The sequence below is a fragment of the Bicyclus anynana genome, chromosome 18 (assembly GCF_947172395.1).
Source record: "Bicyclus anynana chromosome 18, ilBicAnyn1.1, whole genome shotgun sequence".
Lineage (NCBI taxonomy): Eukaryota > Metazoa > Arthropoda > Insecta > Lepidoptera > Nymphalidae > Bicyclus > Bicyclus anynana.
The window spans coordinates 2,420,177-2,433,432 of record NC_069100.1 but is presented as its reverse complement, the minus strand read 5'-3'; the positions used below and the strand labels follow the sequence as shown (position 1 = coordinate 2,433,432).

The window sequence follows — 13,256 nt, the reverse complement described above, 5'->3', positions numbered from 1 at the left end:
TGTGCATCATCCACACTATCTAGCTAGTCTAGCTGTACTGGCTGGATAGCTCCGGTAGGAACTCAAAATTTACACAACTCCAAGTAGATTTATGAAGTGATTGTATTATAAGATTCCAATAGTTATGTGATTTATGTTTTCATTTTATCTGAGCATTGTTATTGTTTATTTTATTTTGAATTCTCCTGAGAACCTAAACAAAAAATGATTCTCTTATATACAAACAGCATTGTAGTAAAATTTGGATTTTGTAAAATCAGATTACAGTGAATAATTTACATGTTAACTATTAAATATTTACTAAGAGGAGTTATTTGTTATATTTATTAAAACAGTGTAATCTTTAGGACAATTTCTAAATGTCATTAGTAAGTTAACAGATTTCAATAATTATAGTATTTAGGAAATTGATTAACTAATTTGTAACTTATATATTTTGGAATTAATAAGGTCTCATAGACTTAACAACTAGATAGTTTGTTTCTAAAGGCAGTCTGATTGGACTTAACAATTAGATAGTTTATTTTTAAAGGCAGTTTAAAGAAAGTTTTGATAGTGAAGCTGTTTTGGTAAATGTTTGTTAATCTTTTGGCACAGCTGAGTACATTTACAACTAAAATAATCTGTAACAAGCTATATTTACACATCTAACAGATACAAAGAGTTTTACCCTTCAGTTTTGTCTTGTCTAGACAAATATGTTCTTTATAAATTACTAAAATATTTTTAGTTACAAATTAAATTCCTTTCAATGTATCATTGTAACATAACAAACAAACTGTATCAGTTTATTTAGTTTTATATTATAAAAGTCTCTTATCTTTAATATAGTTAGGGCCTTTAATAATTATATTTTTCAACAGACTCTTAATAATGAAAATTATTTAAAGATAAATCATTCAAAGAATTTTGTGAATTTGCTCATAATTTAATTACAAATACATTAAAAGTACAGTTCTCTGGTTGTAACCAGAAAACTTCAGTTTTCTCAAAAAAAAATTACTGTTTTTGATATAGTTAGTATGTAACTAATCAAAACTGCTTTAATATGTAGCTCTCAAATCTTGGGGAAAGCAAAGTTTTTACCCAAATTCCACAGTGGCACTCTTAAAGTCCCATTAAGCAGCCTAAAATGCAAAATCAGAAGTAAATAACAAATTATATCTAAATAAGTTAAACCAACAAGTCTCTTTAATGACTATAAACAGAACATTTGTGGTAGTCTAGATAACTTAGAAAGTGCTTACTGTTGCATGCAAGCTAAACTATCAAATTCATTAAAACAACTTGAAAATAACATTGTTCACCTTGTTTAACCAACCAACAGGCGTTTCTTTATTTGTATGACAGTTAATTTAATTTATTAATTTAGTTTATTTATTTTACTTGTTGGTATTTTATCACTGTGGCTCTTAACCTCTTTTAATTAACCAGCAAATCTGTACCAATAGGAGACCATGTATAAAAGGACATCTGGAAATACCAACAGTTTGAAATTGTGAACAACTGTAAAAAAGGCGAAGAACGGCTAACTCAACATCCTAAATACCTTGTTTTTCACTGGTAGCACTGTGAATCAATCGCCTGAAGCAATCTTAGAGCTGCAGAGCTATGGACAGGGGCGCTATCGCTATATCAGCCATATCAATGATACGGGCCCCCCAGACTACAGACTACCCCCTTTACGTGTGAAAGCAAAAATTAGTAAAATGTAGGTAATCCACAATCTCTTTTTTTACCTGGGTCTTGTTCTTTTTTTTTTTACTGGGCCTTTTCTGTACTTGGCCACTAGGGTTGGCCATTGTACGTAGTTTTTACGTAGGTTATTCCCTGGGTAAACGTGCCCCAAAAATTGGAAACATCCTACATAGGTTAAGTCACAGACATATTTTAAATCAAGCATTTTTGTTTCTTTTGTGAGAAATCTTCATTTGCACCAACTAATTTTCATACGGGCAAGCCTGCAAGGCACGCTATGCCACTGGCTATGGATCTCCTTCCAGAAAATGCCACATAGTCACACACACTTACAGACAGTAGCAGCAAGCAATGAGTCTGTAGTCTGCTTTAGAACTTTTAAACTACTAGGGATTTAAAAATTGAAAATAGACCCTTTAAATAAACTTAGTTTCTTTCACTGCATTGAAACAAATCAGATACAGACTTGACAGTAATTAAAAAAATACATTACATTTATATCAATACAAATTAATAATGAATCATTAAGAAAGAATGTTTTTAAATTTATTTAAGTGAACCAAATCTAGTTCAATATACTACTAATGCTGAAAGGTTTATTTCCTCCATATCCTAGAGAGAGTCTAAAAAGTTAATAAGTATAATAATTAATGTTTTTTGCTGATTCACCCATCATATAAGTAAGGTCAACCAACTGTTCTCTTTTAATTAACTAAATTCTAAGAGTATGATTTAATATAATAATATGGTAATCACTTGCCATACTTACATATATAATTGAGTACAATGTTGCAAAATTCTAATTACAGTTTTGTGCATTTACTTTAGCAACTATTAAAAGAAATTGTTTTTAAACATAAAGAATATTTGCCATGCCTTTTAAATATTACCCTTTTCTTCCAACTTAGAAAATACTGTGTTAGGAGTAGGTACTATAATAGACAATCCAATATATTTAATACAGCCTTTCTTGATGAATACTGTTTACCAACAAAGAAATTGAACATGAAGGTAGAAAACGCATGTCATTTCATAACTTATTTATTTTAATTATTTTAAGTTTGTTATTGTATGTATATGTATATTATAAGTTGTAATTTTAGGTTTGTTTATAAAATGTTATTCAAAATTTATTAACCATATTTAATTGTTCTAAGCTTATTAATCAAATTTATTTTCATTAATTTTATAACGTTTAGAAAGTTAATTAAAATTATTATTAGGTGTGAAATGACTAGTGATTTGTACCCTCATTTTTAATTTGTTTGTTGGTAAACAGTATTCATCAAGAAAGGCTGTATTAAATATATTTTATTGTCTATTATAGTACCTACTCCTAACACAGTATTTTCCAAGTTGGAAGAAAAGGGTAATATTTAAAAGGCATGGCAAATATTCTTTATGTATAAAAACAATTGCTTTTATAGTTGCTAAAGTAAATGCACAAAACTGTAATAACACAAAAAAATATAATAGTACTACAATACAATAATCCAGCAGGCAAGGATCCAACCACAACATCTTATGATGGGTCCCCATTACCATGGAGTTATTGGTCTCCTCTGATTTATTTATTTATTTATTTGGACCACCAACAAATCATATGTAAATGGAACTAAATTGTCTTAAATACTAGGGTGATACAAAACATATAATTTAACTTTAAGGTAGATACATGCACAAAAATTACATTAAATGCACTGATATTAGATAAATGTCTACAAAAGTCAATAAACTCAATAACAAATGTTATAAAAGCTTTAAATTGCTTAGCCTTCAATATTTATTATTTAAAACTACTGTTACTTTGCGACACATTGACAGTTCAGTTTCTGATATTATTATACTAATGTGCCTACTTATGATTGCATAATTTACTGAATGTAATTGTTTGAGCAACATATTTCCTTGGCAAGAAAAAAAATCAGGTCACTTTGTACACTCGCTGATTCCATCTTGATTTAAATTTTTGTTTGCACAGTCATAATATTTTCAATATTATTAGCTTCTAGTGGATGCCCGCTACTTTATCTGCGTAGAAATCGATGTTAACTTTTAGCCCACATTTCATCCCCTTCTATTTATATTTTTGCATGTGTTAGTCACTAATCATTATACAAAACTATTAACTCAAAACATTAATGATTTATATTAAAATAACTTAAACCCCTTTTTAATCATTTAGGGGTAGAATTTTGAAAAATCATGAATGACTATTTTTTTGGTTAAAAAATGAAGGACTTTCCATACAAACTTTCAACCACTGTTTCACAGACCTCCCTTGACCTTCTGATTTAATTTTCAGAAGTTTCAGTGTGATGCCTGGTCAACATTAAATAAGTACAGACAGACAGGTATGAAAAAAAATTGGCTTCAGTATTGCTAATGCCCTCCAACAAAAATCTTTGATGTACGGAATTGGAACTGCTACAGTTAAAAGTATGTGGTGGTTGTATGACTTGTAGATTTAATTAGCAATGTAACATTGCCTATAAAGAAATCAACGATCAATCATTGTCAACCCATATTTGGCTCACTGCTGAGCTCGAGTCTTCTCTCAGAATGAGAGGTCCAAACATAAATATAAAGAAATTATATTCTCATATTGCTGTTGTATGACTTACATGTATGCTGTGATGCAAATTAGGGGCAACCTTACTCTGCATAATATTGACAATATTATTGACTGAATATATGAACTGTAATTACACTAGCTAATGATTGTTATTTAATAGATATGAGCTTCAAATCATAACCAAAAGTATGGAGAAAAAATCATTTCATACAGACATATATGCTTTTAAATTTTAATCATGAATCATAAAATATGAAAGTTAAAATAAATATAAGTGAAAATAAGTTTGTTGTGTTGGTAACAATTAAGTATGTAGGAGTAAGCTTTTTTGTTTACTGTAATGTCTATTGATTGAATGTGACTCAGGCATACCTATAGGCACATTATTGAGAATTATTGGTGCCTGATTGTATGAACACAAATGAAAACAGTGCCAACATATTTCTTCAGGCCACATGATGTCTCATGAATAGAAAAAAAAACGATAGCAACAGATCTAAATATATAAATATCATTATCTTTTTGCCCCACTGCATCGAAAGTAGGAGTGTTTTATTAGATTCTGTTGCTATTGGTTGACAGTATGTCATTTTCTTTTCACAATATTTATACATGCTAGGAGTACTTGTGAACAAGGATAGCAGAATAAAGGTATTTTTAGGCTGGCTAATCTTATTGAAAAAATAAATACATTTTAAAATTGTGTATACTCAATTTTAAATAACTTGATCATAATTTTCTCAAGGCTTTAATATGTAAAAACACGTCATTTGTATCTCAAAATGTCTAAAAGTAATTTGGCTGTAACAGGATAAAATAATGGACTCAAATCACATTTTTATTACAAAGTATTTCATGTTAGTAATAATTTTATTTATTTACTATAAGTTGTTATAGTAGTTTCGTAGAGTATTGTAACTAATACAATTACATCATTATCAACTTTAGTCAGTAACGTGTCCTGTTGTTTTGCCTATATAATATATCCCATTCCTTCTTCTTCTTCTTTCTTCCTATATAATCCCATTCCTGTAGGAATATCAGGATAAAAACCAATATATGTGCTATTCCAGCTTTTTTGGGAGTTGTAAATGATGTAACAATGCTGATTTAGTTTTATAAAATACATGTACCTACAGAACAAAAAGTTGTATTAATATTTTGGTTATAGTGTTTTTCAGATAGCATGGGTACGGTGACAGTTGTTTCACTATTGAATGTTTGCAGCGATTCACAATAATAGTACATATTATGAACATCGTAAGACAACTGTCACCGTACACATGCTACCTGAAAAACACTTTAACTAGGTCAAATTTAACACAAAAGTTAATTAAACAAATTAAACAAAGAATACAAATTAATATTTCACTATTAGTGTGTTTCTGTCAATAAGTCATTATCAAGGTGTGTTCTGGCTAGTAGGTATGTCATCAAAAAACAGGCTTGTGTATGTATGAGTCACATTGGATGTAGGTAATATTATGATTTGAGATGATTGTATCCAATCAAAAACAGTTTCTATATTATTATGTTTTAAACTTAGCACACTGACAATGTTTGCATGGTGTAGGTTTGAAGAAAAGAGATGTTTTTGGGTTTATACTTTATATTGACAAGAAGTTCTAAACCCGAAGTTATAAAAAGGGAATGCCATTCATCCTTCGCTTTGGCATACCTTAACCGCCCAGCAATTTACTTATCTAAAAAATTCTTGATAATTTAAATTTTATTAATGAAATCTGTTTCAAAAAAACTTTGCTACAATGTTTTAAGACATATAGTACACATGAGATTACAGACAAGCAGGGATTAAAACTTAGTACTTTAGCTTTCCATTTAAAATTTTATTTTAATTCACCATATTGATTTTTAATATAACACAGGTATTTGTTTTGATTGAGGAATCAAAGATTATTGCTTTTTTCATAGCTTTATGCTGTTTTGTGAACTGTGCAGTCTTATCCTGGAGATCAGGATTTTGTTTGTGTTTTTATGTGCCTACTTGTTCGTTTATTATATTATAATGAAACAGCGTTTTTTTACAATTATATACATAAGACATTTTTTCAGGATTACAATATAAGACGCTATACAAATTCGTAAATAATTTTCTTATGAAGTATTTCTATATTTAAGTGTTATGAATGATGTTCATAACATTAAAGTTATATCATCGAGCACACACTAAATATTTTTGAAAACATATTTCGGGAGTTCGTCGCTCGAGATGTAAACAAATAAATACAATGCTGCTACGATATGGTAAAACATTATCTTGAACTTGACCTTAGATATTTGTGGATAGTATTTTGATAGTCTATTCAATTTAACTATTAATTTTAGTCAATTGCGAGCGATTTTTATTTGTTGATGTGAAAAATGACATTGATGTGAAAAATCCTCAGACCAATTATAGAAGGACCTGTATCGCACTCATAGTCACGAACAAAATTGTCTGTCATTTTCTGAAGAAAACGAGCTCAAATTTGGTATATATCTTATACTAAACAAGAAGTTTTTGCCCGTTTTTTACACAATTCAATTACACAAAAAGGTATTTTTACGGAGCTCTTTAACCGACAAACACGATTACAACTATTTAACATCGACACTATAGAGACAGTTTCTATAATCGCATTAGATCGTTGATCATAAACTTTGACAAAAAAATAACGTCTAGCGAGGCAGGTCCTATACAATAATTGGTCTGAGGAAAAATCGCTTTACAATATTCGCTACAGTTATAACAAAATGATATATTGCGTAAATTGTATATTTAAAAGGGATTTAGTAATTTTGTGTGCGAAATTTTAATAGAAATGAAAAAGTAGTTGAATTACATTTACATACCAGCGTGCATCATGCAAGCCGATTCCCGCCGGGTTATTTCCTTTTCTTTGGGACGGCTTACCTTCATCTAAATTCCATCCTTCGCCACTGGTACATATTCTAACTTAAATTATAATGTCATTGTGACAATATCGTACAACATACAATAATATAATTTCCGGTCACATTTTATGAGCAACATATTTATTGTGTTCTTAACTGACTACAAACAAGGAAAGGATAAAAACCTATAACCTATTGGCTATTTGAATATTTCCCTGTAGCTACTGAATTTATTTATGAGTTAGGCATAGTATTAAAATGTGTCATGTGAAAATCTTCTATTAATTTATAGATGCACGTAGACTGTCGAGGTCTTGGAAGAATAGACTTGAGCTTGTTTTAAGTTAGCTTCGTCACTTAAAATCAGAAGATCGTGTCAGGGCTAACAATCGTGTCAATGAAAAACAAGTAAAAATGAATTTAACTTAAAACCAAACTATTTATAAAGTAAGGGAAATCTTATAATATACTTTATGCGTGTCAGATTTGGGCTTTTGAAGCAAAAAAAATGATATTTCGTCAGTTGTCAGGAGACTCGTTCCATCCCCCCATGTTCCCATTGCTTGACTCGAGATAGAAACAAATTCGCCGGTTTTGTTACGACCCTTCAGTTGGTTACAGACAGTAACCAACAGAGGGATCTTGGGATCGATTCCCAGCTCCGGCCAGTTAACGACTTTATATTTTCTAAATTGGCTCAAGTCTGAGAGACCTGAGCCTACAATCTACGAGTCGTTTAAGAGAGAGCGCGGAAGATAGACATGTAAGACGCACACATCTTAAACGCACTAGGTATAAGCTCGAGTCTGACAGAGCACATAAACCCCCGATGACACTGCTGCCGTCCCATAATAGAGCCTAAAAAGCCTAAAAGCTACCAAGAACATATTTGTAGTATACGTGGAAGCATACAGTTCGGTGCTTACGCCTCCGCTCGCACTGCGGCGTGTCGAGTGCAGAGCCAACTTCTAGAAAGAGAATGAGAGAGAGACTTGTAGGCTATATTATCTCATGGAGCGCATCTTAAAACATCTGGCTGAGCATCCAAACTATTCGATGACACTGTTGCCGTCCCATAATAGAGCCTAAAAAGCCTAAATGCTATCAACGACATATTAGTAGTCAACGTGGAAGCATATAGTTCGGTCAGCTTACGCCTCCGCTCGCACTGCGGCGTGTCGAGTGCAGAGCCAATTTCTAGAAAGAGAATGGGAGAGAGATTTATAGGCAAACTTATCTCGTGGAGCGCATCTTAAAACGCACTATGCTCGAGCCTGACCGAGCATCCAAACTATCCGATGACACTGCTGCTGTCCCATAATAGATCCTTAAAAGCCTATGAACTATCAACGACACATTCGTAGTCAACGTGGAAGCATATAGTTCGACTCAGCTTACGCCCCGCTCGCACTGCGGCGTGTCGGGTGCAGGACTAATTTCTAGAAAGAGAATGACTCTCTCATTCTCTTTCTAGAAATTTTTTAAACATTTATAGGCAAACTCATCTTGTGGAGCGCATTTTAAAACGCACTAGGCTCTAGTCTGACCGAGCATCCAAACTTTCCGTTGACACTGCTGCCGTCCCATAATAAAGCCTAAAAAGGCTAAAAGCTATATAGCATATTCGTAGTCTACGTGGAAGCATATAGTTCGGTTCACGCCCCCGCTCGCACTGCGGCGTGTCGAGTGCAGGATCAATTTCAGGATGACGTAATTATTTTGCTGTGTACAGATCGATTAGGAGCTCGTTCCGTTTGTTCTCGCCACGACTTTTACGCCCGTTTTCGATGGCCTATTCAAATTGTTATCTGTGGGTATTAGGCTTAACGACTTTGTTATTTTGTCTGATAGTGTTGAAATAAATGATAAAATTTAATATGTTTAGGGTAAATAAATCAATTGACTAAATTATAATATAATAGAATAAAAATTTACCTACTAGGACGAGGTTACTACGCAATTGATGAATTCCTTAACGATAAAGATACTTGGATACCATTGCATCAGTTTCCACCTTCACACAGAAAGCAAAAGAAATTGTAATGATTTTAACGATTGCAAATCATAATTTTCTAAGATGAGCAACCGTTGAGTTTCTTACTGGCTCTTCTCAGTAGGACCTGCCTTCTTAAATAGTTAAACTCGACGTTTCAAAAGTCTACTTGAAATAAATGAATTTTGATTATGAAACATTCAGACAGATAAACACAACCCTCTGCACGTAGCGCAGTCGAGTAACAAAACAGGCCTTATTTAGGAGCCCTGCCCACAGAGGGAAGCCCGCCCACATGTTAAACGTCCAGATTTATTCCCCAAGCGCATGTTTACCGGCCACTAGCTGCATTGCTAGGCCACTCACGTCACTTGGAGCAAACATCACAGTTGCCTGAATCTCTAGAGATTACATCTACTAGTCTAGACTTTAGAGGAAGTGTACACGAGCTTATTACATTTACGTATAGCAGGGATGCTGACAGTTTTTAATGATGATGACTTCTAGGTTCTATGTTCGGCTGTATGTATGTTTTTTTTTAATGTATGTAAAGCGATATATTTGAGATTGTATATAAATTAGGAGTATGCTAAATAGTACATAAAGCAATTTTGTAGAAGTAACAGGGTATCTGCGAATATTACTTTCGGAGCTACAGGGATTTAAAGCCCTAATATGTAATACCAAATCTAAGCTCGTTTTCCTCAGAAAATTATACATAATTTTGTTCGTGAATTTGTATGTGATACTAGTCCATAGTAATTAGTCTGAGGCAAAAAATGAGATGGTTGGAGTGTCTGAATGAGGACATGTGTGTACTGTGTAAAAGGAGTAGATGATAAGTTGACTTATAGATAAGGAAGAGATTGACATATTTTTCCGACCCCATTTCGGTGGGTTATGGAGATGATGATTATATAGATCTTAAGCTTTCGTTACGTTAAGATTACATTACAACCAATGTCAAGCCCAATGGCGACGCATTTTTTTTAATAATAAATATTTGCCATATTTTTCTTTTTTTTAATATGACCTATATTCCCCTCCAACTAGTCGGGAAAGACTGTATTAGGAGTGGTGGGTACGACAATAGACCAACGGGGCGGGTATCGAACCACCACCCTTCGGTGATGAGTCCGACCGCTTTTACCGTGGAGCGATTGAGGCTTTATTTTTTTTTATTTAATTTTAATAATTAAATATTTAAATTTTACATACTTTCAAAATGAACTACCATTACCACTCAAAAAAAGATTCATAACAAACGTGTATCGGAAAAGTAATTTTTAATTTTCTACAATTTGTATAATAATAATCCTTACTCTAGTTTTAAACCTTGTGCAGGCTACAGCGTATGGGTACGTATGGGATGGTGGTCAAGTGCGAACCAATAATGACTTAAGCGTCGGCGATTTAGAAAGTGTCGTCATTTCCAACGTGGAACACGTATTTGTACCGAAGGAAACCAGTAAGGTGAGGAGTGAGGACACGCGGCTCTCTAACCCCTTACATGGTCATCGCGCGAGACGCGACCGTTTTTGCTATCATTCAGCACAATGTAAGTAGGTATCTCAGCTTAGGCTGTGACCGGATAATTCTCAAAGGAGAATATAAAAAAATATCATAACATAAACTTGAAAATTTTGAAAAAATCCCAAATGTCATGAAATTATTAATAAGACTCTGGATCAAGTCATCAATATTCTCTTGCAGTGCGCTTTCACTTGAGATCCGACTCGAGTATATTTGCTAAGCTAAGCTATAGCTTAGACGCTTTATCTAGATGTCCTGTGGCTAAAACCGTGATGTCCCTGTCCTAAGTCGATCTAAATTCGCGCGCAATGTTAATCATAAATTCATAACAAAGTTCTGGATGTATTCGTATTACGTCTGAACTCCTGTGACCTTTGAAACTTATATTGGATATTTGTTTACGCCGCATCTGCTGTCCCGAAGTTTTCCCGAATTTCCCCGCCGTGTGAAATTTTGCGGGAATCACGCCCATGTTCATACGAGTAGCTAAAGTAAACTTACTTCATACTCAGCTTTGTGATAGTTCTTCGGTGACGAGTTAGCGAATGCTGTTGCTGGAATAGCGACCTCGCACTGGAAAGCGCAGTGTTGGTCGACCCCCCACTAGGTGGACCGAGGACATCAAGCCGCAGGGAGCCGCTGGATGTTCGCGGCTCGAGACCGTTTTGTTTGGAAGTCCATGCAAGAGGCCAGTGGACATCCATCGGCTGTTAATGATAATGATGATGTCTACAGTGGTGCTAACATGTGACCAAAGAAGCGAAATATAGGCAATATTTCGTCCAATAACGTCCGAGTTGTACCAGTCCCATCTCTTTCGTACCAACGCAAAGAAAGGGTAGCTGTATTTCCGGTTGCGCTGCTATTGGTTGCATTTTGTCTATATCTATTCACGAGATTATCTCGTCGATCGTATGTTTGCGCCACAGAAGTTAGCTCTGTTTGAGACACGTGATATTTTAATTTCTTAAAATGCTCATAACTGTAAAGGTGCATGACCCGACCGGATTCGAACCTACGTCCTCAGAATCGAAGGCAGGTCATATCCATATATGGGTTAACTCGTCACCCAGATTATATAACGTATCTCTGGGAAAAAAAATCACCCGGTTCCGTTTAGCCATTGTGTATGAGTTACTCATCCATCCATCCATCCATAACCATGTTAGCAGTAGATACACGTTATTATACATGCAAAATAATTTCAATCAATTCAACTATTTGAATGGATGGATTTTGTATAATTTTTATAGTATTCACCTGAAAGGTTCCTTTTACTTCTTGTCATCTAATTATGAAGATGATTGTCAACAGATGCTACCTAGTAAATATAAGGAAAACTTTTAGACGCATCTGGTAACGAAGATGTTGGAAAATAGCCGAAAAAGCCACATGAACTTCTTAGAGAGCGTTCATAGCTCGTTACAGGAAAGTTGAACCGGCTTTGTGACGGAAAACGTTTGGGATTAAAAAGCTTGGAAAATTGCGGGCAACTTTATACTCTCTACCTTTTACAAGTCGCAGATGGTTTTGAAAGTTTTTGCATGTAAATATCAAGCTGATTGTTTTGGGAAATCCGGACAATACAAAAACATACACAGCTACAACCGAACATAGAATATCCTCCTATTCGAAAGTCTTTTGGAAAAAAATCTAAAATATATGTAATATGTAATTTTAGTGTGTGTGTGGGGGGGGGGGGGTTTAGCAATAATTGCTGTGTGTAGTGAAACTATTACCACCATTAGTTTGTACACAAAATTAGTATACTATACCTGCCCAGGAGTATGAAAAATAATTGTACCATGTTTCGTTAAAATCCGTCGAGTAGTTTTTGTTTCTATAACGAATATACAGACAGACAAACAAAAATTTTACTGATTGCATTTTTGGCATCAGTATCGATCACTATACACACCCCCTGATAGTTATTTTGGAAATATATTTTATGTACAGAATTTACCTCTATACAGATTTATTATAAGTATAGATATAGATAAATATAACCCATCAAAAATCAATCCCTACGAGTAGCGTCAGGTAGTTTTCAATATACAAACACTCGGTTCTACTGTTCTGTTACACGTATAGTTAATTTTCAATATACAAACACTCGGTTCTACTGTTCTGTTACATGTATAGTTAATTTTCAATATACAAACACTCGGTTCTACTGTTCTGTTACATGTATAGTTAATTTTCAATATACAGACACTCGGTTCTACTGTTCTGTTACATGTATAGTTAATTTTCAATATACAAACACTCGGTTCTACTGTTCTGTTACATGTATAGTTAATTTTCAATATACAGACACTCGGTTCTACTGTTCTGTTACACGTATAGTTAATTTTCAATATACAGACACTCGGTTCTACTGTTCTGTTACATGTATAGTTAATTTTCAATATACAAACACTCGGTTCTACTGTTCTGTTACATGTATAGTTAATTTTCAATATACAGACACTCGGTTCTACTGTTCTGTTACATGTATAGTTAATTTTCAATATACAGACACTCGGTTCTACTGTTCTGTTACATGTATAGTTAATTTTCAAT

At 33.5% G+C, this 13,256-nt stretch overlaps 1 protein-coding gene across 1 annotated transcript in view; it reads left to right on the top strand.

Moving 5' to 3' along the window:
- Positions 1–13,256, top strand: part of LOC112058090 (serine/threonine-protein kinase MARK2) — a 219,049-nt gene that overhangs the window by 762 nt on the left and 205,031 nt on the right. The window lies entirely within an intron of this gene.